The sequence below is a fragment of the Canis lupus genome, chromosome 7 (assembly GCF_003254725.2).
Source record: "Canis lupus dingo isolate Sandy chromosome 7, ASM325472v2, whole genome shotgun sequence".
NCBI classification, from domain to species: Eukaryota; Metazoa; Chordata; class Mammalia; order Carnivora; family Canidae; genus Canis; species Canis lupus.
In genome coordinates, this window is record NC_064249.1 from 3,765,883 (window position 1) to 3,773,866 (window position 7,984).

Here is a 7,984-nt window from a genome sequence, read left to right on the forward strand (position 1 = left end):
TGTTTTATTTTGTTTGTTTTGCTTTTTAAATTCCACGCAAAAGTGAAATCATACAGTATTTATCTTTTCTCTCCTCTCTGACTTATTTCACTTAGCATAATACTATCTACATAGTCCTAAATAGCAAGATTTAATTCTTTTTTTTTATGGCTGAGTAGTATTCCTTATTATATATGAATGTATATGTGTATCGTCCACTGATGGGTACTTCACTTATTTCCGCAGCTTAGCTGCATGAATAATGCTGCAATGAACATAAGGAACATACATCTTTTTGAATTAGTGTTTTTGTGTTCTCTGCATAAATACTCAGAAGCAGAATTGCTGGATCATAAAGTAAGTCTGTTTTTAGTTTTTTGAGCAAGCTCCATAGTGTTTTCCATGTTGAGGCACCTAGGATAAAAACCTCAGCGCTGTCTCTATCTTCTTATCTTTCATGTGACATTTGTTGGCTGATTCTGGTATCTCATCTCCTCCTCCTCTATCACCTTTCTGACCATATGCCCAGCTTCACTGCTTATCATTGCTCATGTGCATGATGTATTAGTCTACTCGTGGGACTACTTGCATGCAAATTAATTAATTTGTTTAGTCACTGCCCCCTCTATTAAGGGTGAATTAGCTCAATGGTAGAAACCATGTTTTAGTCATATTTTTACATTGGTTCTGCGATGTCTGATAAAGCCCACTGCTTAGCATTTGTATATATGTTTCTGGTCTGTATATTTCTGTGGATGTGAATGTGTGTCTGTGTATGTGCGTGTCCTTCAGTAAAATCCAGCATCACATGAATAGGACCAAGCTATAAATCCAGCCGAGCCAGGTGACAGAGTGAATGATAATAAGTACTATTCTGTGAATGCCAACACTGTACCAGGTAATTTTGTAAGATCAGTCTCAGAACCTTCAGAGGCAGCTGTCATTAGTCATATCTTCCAGATTACTAAACAAAACTCAAAGAGGTTAAGAAACCACCTAGATCTACCTGCGTCCAGAACCTTTACATACCTAGAGACAAGTCCTGTGGGAGAAAGAAGAAGGTGCTCTAAACAAAACAAGACAAAATAGGTAAGTCTTGATGATGAGCTTTTTTTTTATTTTAAGTTTTGCCCGGACTCCTAATCTTGTCCCCTACACTTAATAAGATACAGGATCAGAACTCATTTTTATCATGAGAATTATATTTAGATGAACAATTAAAAAGCAGAGCTAGAGTCCCAGTAGGTATTTGCATATAAAATTACTTTCTGAGTGTAGAGCTGCCATTTCAGTTTGAATGTGTGTACGCATGTGCATGCATGCGTGTGTGTGTGTGTGTGTGTGTGTGTGTGTGTGTTAATGTTCGGAGGCCCAATCTTTGGATTCCTTCAACTGATTTAACTGAAAAGTCCCCCGGCAGAGAAAGATCAGCACTACGCATATGAGGAGAGCTGTAACCTAGTGCAAGCTTGTTTATTGCATTTTGAGAATGCTGCAAATTCTTTCTACTCTTAACTCGATCTACTAAGCTGGTGCCTAAAGTTGGCTACGTGACTATATTCCAGAGTGTTTAAAATAGCTTATCTATATCTGGTCAGATGTAGTCAATGTTGAGAGCGACAAGTTGATATTCTTTCTCAGATTGGGAATTCCTTTCAGAATCAAATCATAAACCCTCATGTACAACATATGCTTGACAAGGATTTGATCAAGTTACTTTGTATCACATGTTTTGGAAAAGTGTTAATGGTTGTTATATTCGCTCTGTTAGAATTTATTTTTTAAATAGAGTTTAATCCTATAGGCATCCTCCTGTTGTGCTTTGGCAGTTCTATTTTTACTCACTTGGCTAACAAGAAAAAAAAATCCAAAGTCAATCAATTTGACAACACTATGGGTCATGGAATCACTCCATTTCCACAGAGGAGTTTGCTAGAGTTCAGCCAGCACTCTTTAAGAGCTTTCCATATACCAGGAATCTTACTGTGTGGCTTTTATCTCATCTAATCCCCGACAACCCTGTAGGTTGGGTACCATTATCTCTGTTTTACAGATATGGAAGCTGAGACCCAGAACACATGGGGGATCTGACAAGGTCAGGCATTGGGTAACGATATGCATCCTACATTAGGCTTTTGAGAAGAAAACAGAATTGTATAGATTGTTTCCCTAAGCCTCAAAGCCTATTAGCCATTACACATCTATTTTAGCAGTTCCTTGTGGTGTCCGAAGTGTAAAGACCATAATGTCCAAAACATTTTGGGAACTAAATGAAGCCAGATCCCTAGCCAGCCAAACAGAACAGAGATTTGAGTAACATAGCCTTGGGCGTGCAGATTCAGGAACCTGAAGAAATGCAGAGCACGTGCAATATGCTTCCTCAATCAATGATTAATATTATAAACTTATCTTCCAGTAATGGGAAAGAAAGCTTTTAACTGTGTAGCTTTTACTGATAAGTAGCTCAAGCTGCAGAGTGGGAAGTTTAAGAGATCATTCTGCCTTTGTGACTTTTTAGCTCTGTGACTTTCTGCAAGTTTCTTAACATCTCTGTTTCATTTTCCTTTCGTATAACCCGAGGATAATAACAGCACTTAGGCCGTAGAATCGTTATAATGATTAACTGAATCCTCACTGAGAATTATTGTTATGATGGTCATTAACATTCCTTAAAACTTGGAAAATGTAAGTTAGATGATAAAGCTTGTCCAACGGCTATCATTATATTCAAGATACATGATTGTAACCGAGGTATAAATAATCCATGTGACGCACTACTTTCCCCCCTACAATTTACATTGCCTAGGAGATAGAATTACTCCTTTACTTTCTGTTTCTCACAATAAAACATTTATGGGAGAAGTTAACGCAAAGTACTCTTCTTATCTCTAAGAAGCATTTTATAAACTACTCTGAGAAGTCAATAATTCCCTATAATTTACGTAGCACTTTAAAATTTCTTGATGTGTTTTTACATACCTTACCTTATATTTACAACAACTCTGTGATGTCGGGAAGCTAAATATTACAACTCTTATTTACAAAAGTAGAAAGTGAGTTAGAGAAATTTCAGCAAAAGGAAGAATAGATATTCTGTCTTCTAATTCTTAGTCTCTGGGATCTTCCTCTAGGAGGACAGACAACATGACAGTGTTTTGCTCATCAGTAAACTAGAGTATCTCCTCTTAGCCCACTTGGGGGGAACATTTCCCCTGATGAGGAAAAGAGAGCAAGGAAGAAAAGACTTCAAAATCACCTAGAATCACCTTTAAAAGTAATGGAACTTTTTCTCTTTGACGCTAAAGTCTTCTGAAAGCTTCTAAGCAAACAGAATTAATTATAAAAGTGAGGGCCCAATTTATTAACTATAGTCAAGGTCTTTTCTCCTTAAAATCATCATTCCCAATTTCTTTGTTACCAATTAAAGATCATTGGAGAAACCCAGCCTACACAGGAACTCTATAATAAATCTTGAGGAATAATCATCCTAGGGTTATATTAACTTGCATTTTATGTGATTCGGAGTCACAATACAAAGTTAAGATACTATACAGTAAAATAGTATTGCAAATGGCAAGTTTGAGAGATTGCGACATTCTCCGGTGGACACTGGACATTGTGGGGTAGTGTGTCCAGCCACACAATTATGAACTAATTTATAAATTAATAAGAAAGTAAGTAATGTAAACATTGAGTATAATAGGTGATGGGAATCAGGGGGTACGCTTGCACCGGGTGATGTATGGAAGTACTGAATCACTATATCATACAACTGAAACTAGGATTACACTGGGTTAACAAACTGGAATTAAAAAACAAAAAGATTTAATTAAAAAATGTAAAACGAGGGTGCCTGGGTGGCTCAGTAGGCTGGGTGTCTGCCTTTGGCTTCGGTAGTGATCTCAGGGTCCTGGAATTCAGGCCGGTGTAGGGCTCCCTGCTCAGAGGGGAGCCTGCTCCTGGCTCTCCCTTTCTCTCTGCTCCTCCCTGCCCCCTCCCCCACAGCTCATGCTCTCTCTCTCCCAAGTAAAAATAAATAAAATCTTTTACAAAATGTAAAACAAAAAATTAAACACATAACACCTCCCCCCCCAAAAAAAAACAGAAACAATTCACAAGTGTTTCTCACTTCCTTTGAGCTAAGGGAGCCATTATAGTCTCACCAACAAGATATAAAGAGAAGACTCTGGATAGGCTTGCCAAGAAACTTTATTTATTTACATCAAGAAATTTTTTAGAAGAGAACCAACTCATGTCCTTTGCTTTCCCTTTCTCTTTGTCTGGCAGGATGACTGGGGAAAGTCCAAGGGAACACCAACACCTGCCATCAGGATATCACTAAGCTCCTGCGCCAGCTGTGAGTTGCCTACCTCTCACTTTCTTATTATCACCAAGTGAATGGATTCATAAACGAGTGAGAGAATAAACGAACTCTGATTTTTATTAAAGTCATTATCACTTGGGATTTCTATTATGGAAGGCCACACCCCATTTTTAAGTGAAATAACACCCAGAGGCAAAAGTAAGCTCTAACAGTAGCTTACAGTCAGTGAGTCTATCCCCCCAACACATACCCACCATCTGTGCAAAGACAACACAAATCAAGCTCTGTCATTTGTGGGCAAGTCCCAAAGACATTCACAAATGTGGTTTCTCATTAAAACCAAAGAAACAAAACAAAAAAAAAAAAACATGCTTTTTAAACATGTGTTTTCTATTCTTAAGAACATTAGCTCTATAATGACTATTTGGATTAAAACATAGCAATTAATATTTGTTTTTGTGGACTTTAAATAGGATATGGCAGGAAAATGCTACAAAAAGCCTTTTTATTATATTAACATGGTACAAAGACAATATGTTTGAGAAACTCAGCCCAGAAGCCTGGATTCACTTCTAATGTTTGGTAAGAGCGAAGGTTGGCCGGGCCTGGGAGCAGCCAACACTCTGCTGTGGACCCGGATACCGACACCTCGCAGGTCAGCGCTCGGTTGGGAAGCTGCTCCAGAACTCATTCTCTGACCAGAGGTACTTCTCATTTCCCTAAGAGATGGAAACACTTCAAAGGATTCCTCAATTTTATCATGGCAAGCCCTGGAATTCTTTTTTTTTTTCTCTCTTTTGAAATCTGGCCTTAGTAACAGAGAGATTTTACCCTGAAGGCTTTAAAATAATGTTAAGCTTTATCATAAATAAACGATAAATTCTGTAATTCATGACAGCGATTGCATCCTTGGTCATTATTTCTATTTCAATGGATCCTACAAATGACCTATTTTGCATGTACAGTAGACATAGGATCTAGTTCTAAATGTGTTTAATTATAAAACTAGAGGCTAATGAAGAATGAGGAGAGGAAGATTATCTCGTGGGCCCAGTGTAATCCCAAAGGTTCTTCTAAGTGGAACAAGGAGGTCAGAGCTAGGTGGAGAGCTTTGAAGACGTCATCCTGGGGGCTTTGAGGATGGAGAGAGGAGTCCATCCATTCCACAAGCCAAGGAATGCAGGCAACCTTTAGAAACTGGGAAAGAAAAGGAAACAGCTTGTCTCCTGGGGCCTTCAGAAGGAAGATAGTCCTGTCGACACCTTGATTTTAGCTTCATAAGTCCATTTTCTACTTCTGGCTCTCATAATTGTAAGATAACACGTTTGCTTTGTTTAACGAAACTAACTTAAGGAAATTTGTTATAGCAACAATAGGACACTAATTCAGGACTTATGTTTGATCTGACTTTTGAAGTTTGAATTCAGTGGAAAGATCAGAGAGTGCGCATTCCCATCAAACAGAACGATAAATTCTAAAGCATTAAGGCCAGGAGAATGACAAGTTTTCTGGAATGAAATGTTAAGATACCTGTGAGAAAGAGATATGTATGTGCAGGAGCTGAAAGTAAGCTACAGGTGGTCCTCACACCCCTGAAGAATTTGTCTGTCATTCTAAGGAATTTGAACAATAGAGGGAACTATGGAGAATGACTTAATTGGGTTTACATTTGGGCAGACTTTTAAAAAATATCAGTCACATGAAGTAGAAACTAATAAGCAATGATACCAGTTAAAACCCAAGGTGCATAGTACCCAATGGGAATTCTGTGTGGGAACCCCAGACTAGAGCAAGGGTGGAGCTAAGGTGATGGTTAGGCACCAAAAGAAATCTTCCTTCCAGTTCTTTTTTTTTTTTTTTTTTTTTGCTTCCAGTTCTGATTTGTATCTGTAGTAACAGAGAAGACCGGGCAAGATCAGAGGAACACCTGCTGTCCAAATGCCTTAGAAAGCTCTCTCATCCCTCCCCGCCTGCCAAAGAGGACACACAGTAAGAATGTTCAATAAGCTGGAGACCTCACCTTGCAAAATCAATCCTAACAGTACACAGTTTAATTACCATGAACCAAGAAAGACAATCCTACCTTTTTGCCATTAAAATTCATGAACATCTACAGGCAAAACTCGAAGTTTCTACTTATCCTAAATTTTAACTTGTTGACACACGTAGGTTAATCATATCAATTTTTAAACTAACAAGAATAAAATGTCATTTTGACCAGTTTTTAAGTACGAATTGGTCAACATAACTACCACAACCACCCTCCCCAAGAGAGCTTCCTGTCTCATGTACATCATATACGTAGTAATGGGAAGTCATTCATTCTGGCAGGTAACAGAATTTGAATCTTCAATAGATTTCCTTTTGTTGAAGAAATTCACGTGAACACATGATACTAAACCATACCTTAAATGCATTCTTTGTTTAAAAAAGAATTTCAAAATATTTTACCGTCTTTTTTGTTTTCCTGCATCTGAATTTTTGTTGACTTCCAAAAGTGCCTTGGCATAGAACAAACAAGTGTTTCACTTCTCTCTCAGAACATATCCCCACGGGTAAATATATTTGTGACAATCTGTGTGCATCGTTAACCTGCATTTTGAAAATTACTTATCAGATGTAGCTTATTATCTAAATAATTTTAACCTCCTGTTTTCTCTACATAACTCATCAACTCGTCTCTTCACTCAGAAGTATGGAGCCGCGATCGGAGGGGCCTCAGTTGATGCGACAAGCTTCTAGGACTCATGAAGAATGCATCGATGGAAACACTGTTTACTGTATCTGAAGAAATTTCGCTGCTCTACAGAGCTCTGTAAACTATTAATAAAGCAAATCCTTTCAGCATACTTATTTACTAAAAGAAATCACCATTATGTCTACTTTGCATAATGACAGGACTACAATAAAATGAATTAAGACTCATGATGATGATTTTAACCTCATGATAATGATACAAAAATGATTAGAACAAAAAAAAATGGAAATTGGAAACATGTGGGAGCCATCTTTCTGGTCCTTGGATTCGCTTCAAATTTTCTAGGAGTGTTGCTCAGCTGGTTGCCCTACTTTCTATAGCCCTATTAGACTGTTAAAAACAACAAACATGTTCCCCCCAGGCAGCCAGGCCAGGCTTAGTTCAGTCCCTACCTCAGAGGATTCGCAGATTAGAAAAGAGCTGAGATATGCTTGAGTTTGACAGATAAGTGTGTTCTATGTGGTTTTAATAAAAATGAACAGCTGGATTAAACGCTAAATTAAGGGAGTCTGTGATGTGGATACGTAGATGATACATGATAGATACAGGTGATAGATGATGAATGATTGATAATAGATTGACAGATAAATAGATGACAGATAGATTGGTAGATGATTGATAGATAAATAGATGATAGATCAATAGATTGATAAATAGTTGATAGATGATAGATGGATTGATAGATAAATAGGTGATAGATGATTGATAGATGGATAGATAGATAGATAGATAGATAGATAGATAGATAGATAGATGATAGGTAGATGATAGATGATAGATAGATAATGGATAGATAGACTAGATCTATCGATAATCTGCCAGGCCCATGCAGTGCTCTGAGTTGCTAAGGATAGGAGAACCCAAAAAGAATGAGGGCAAGTTGAGGTCACCAACTTCACTATGATGAGATAACAGCTTTGGAA

The 7,984-nt window shown here is 37.7% G+C and overlaps 1 long non-coding RNA gene across 1 annotated transcript; it reads left to right on the top strand.

Moving 5' to 3' along the window:
- Positions 1-943: 943 nt before the first annotated feature.
- LOC125755362 (uncharacterized) lies at positions 944-5,121 on the top strand. The gene is made up of 3 exons (XR_007411700.1): positions 944-1,068; positions 4,267-4,336; positions 4,777-5,121. It is a non-coding gene; the product is annotated as an uncharacterized LOC125755362 (long non-coding RNA).
- The last annotated feature ends 2,863 nt before the right edge of the window (positions 5,122-7,984 follow it).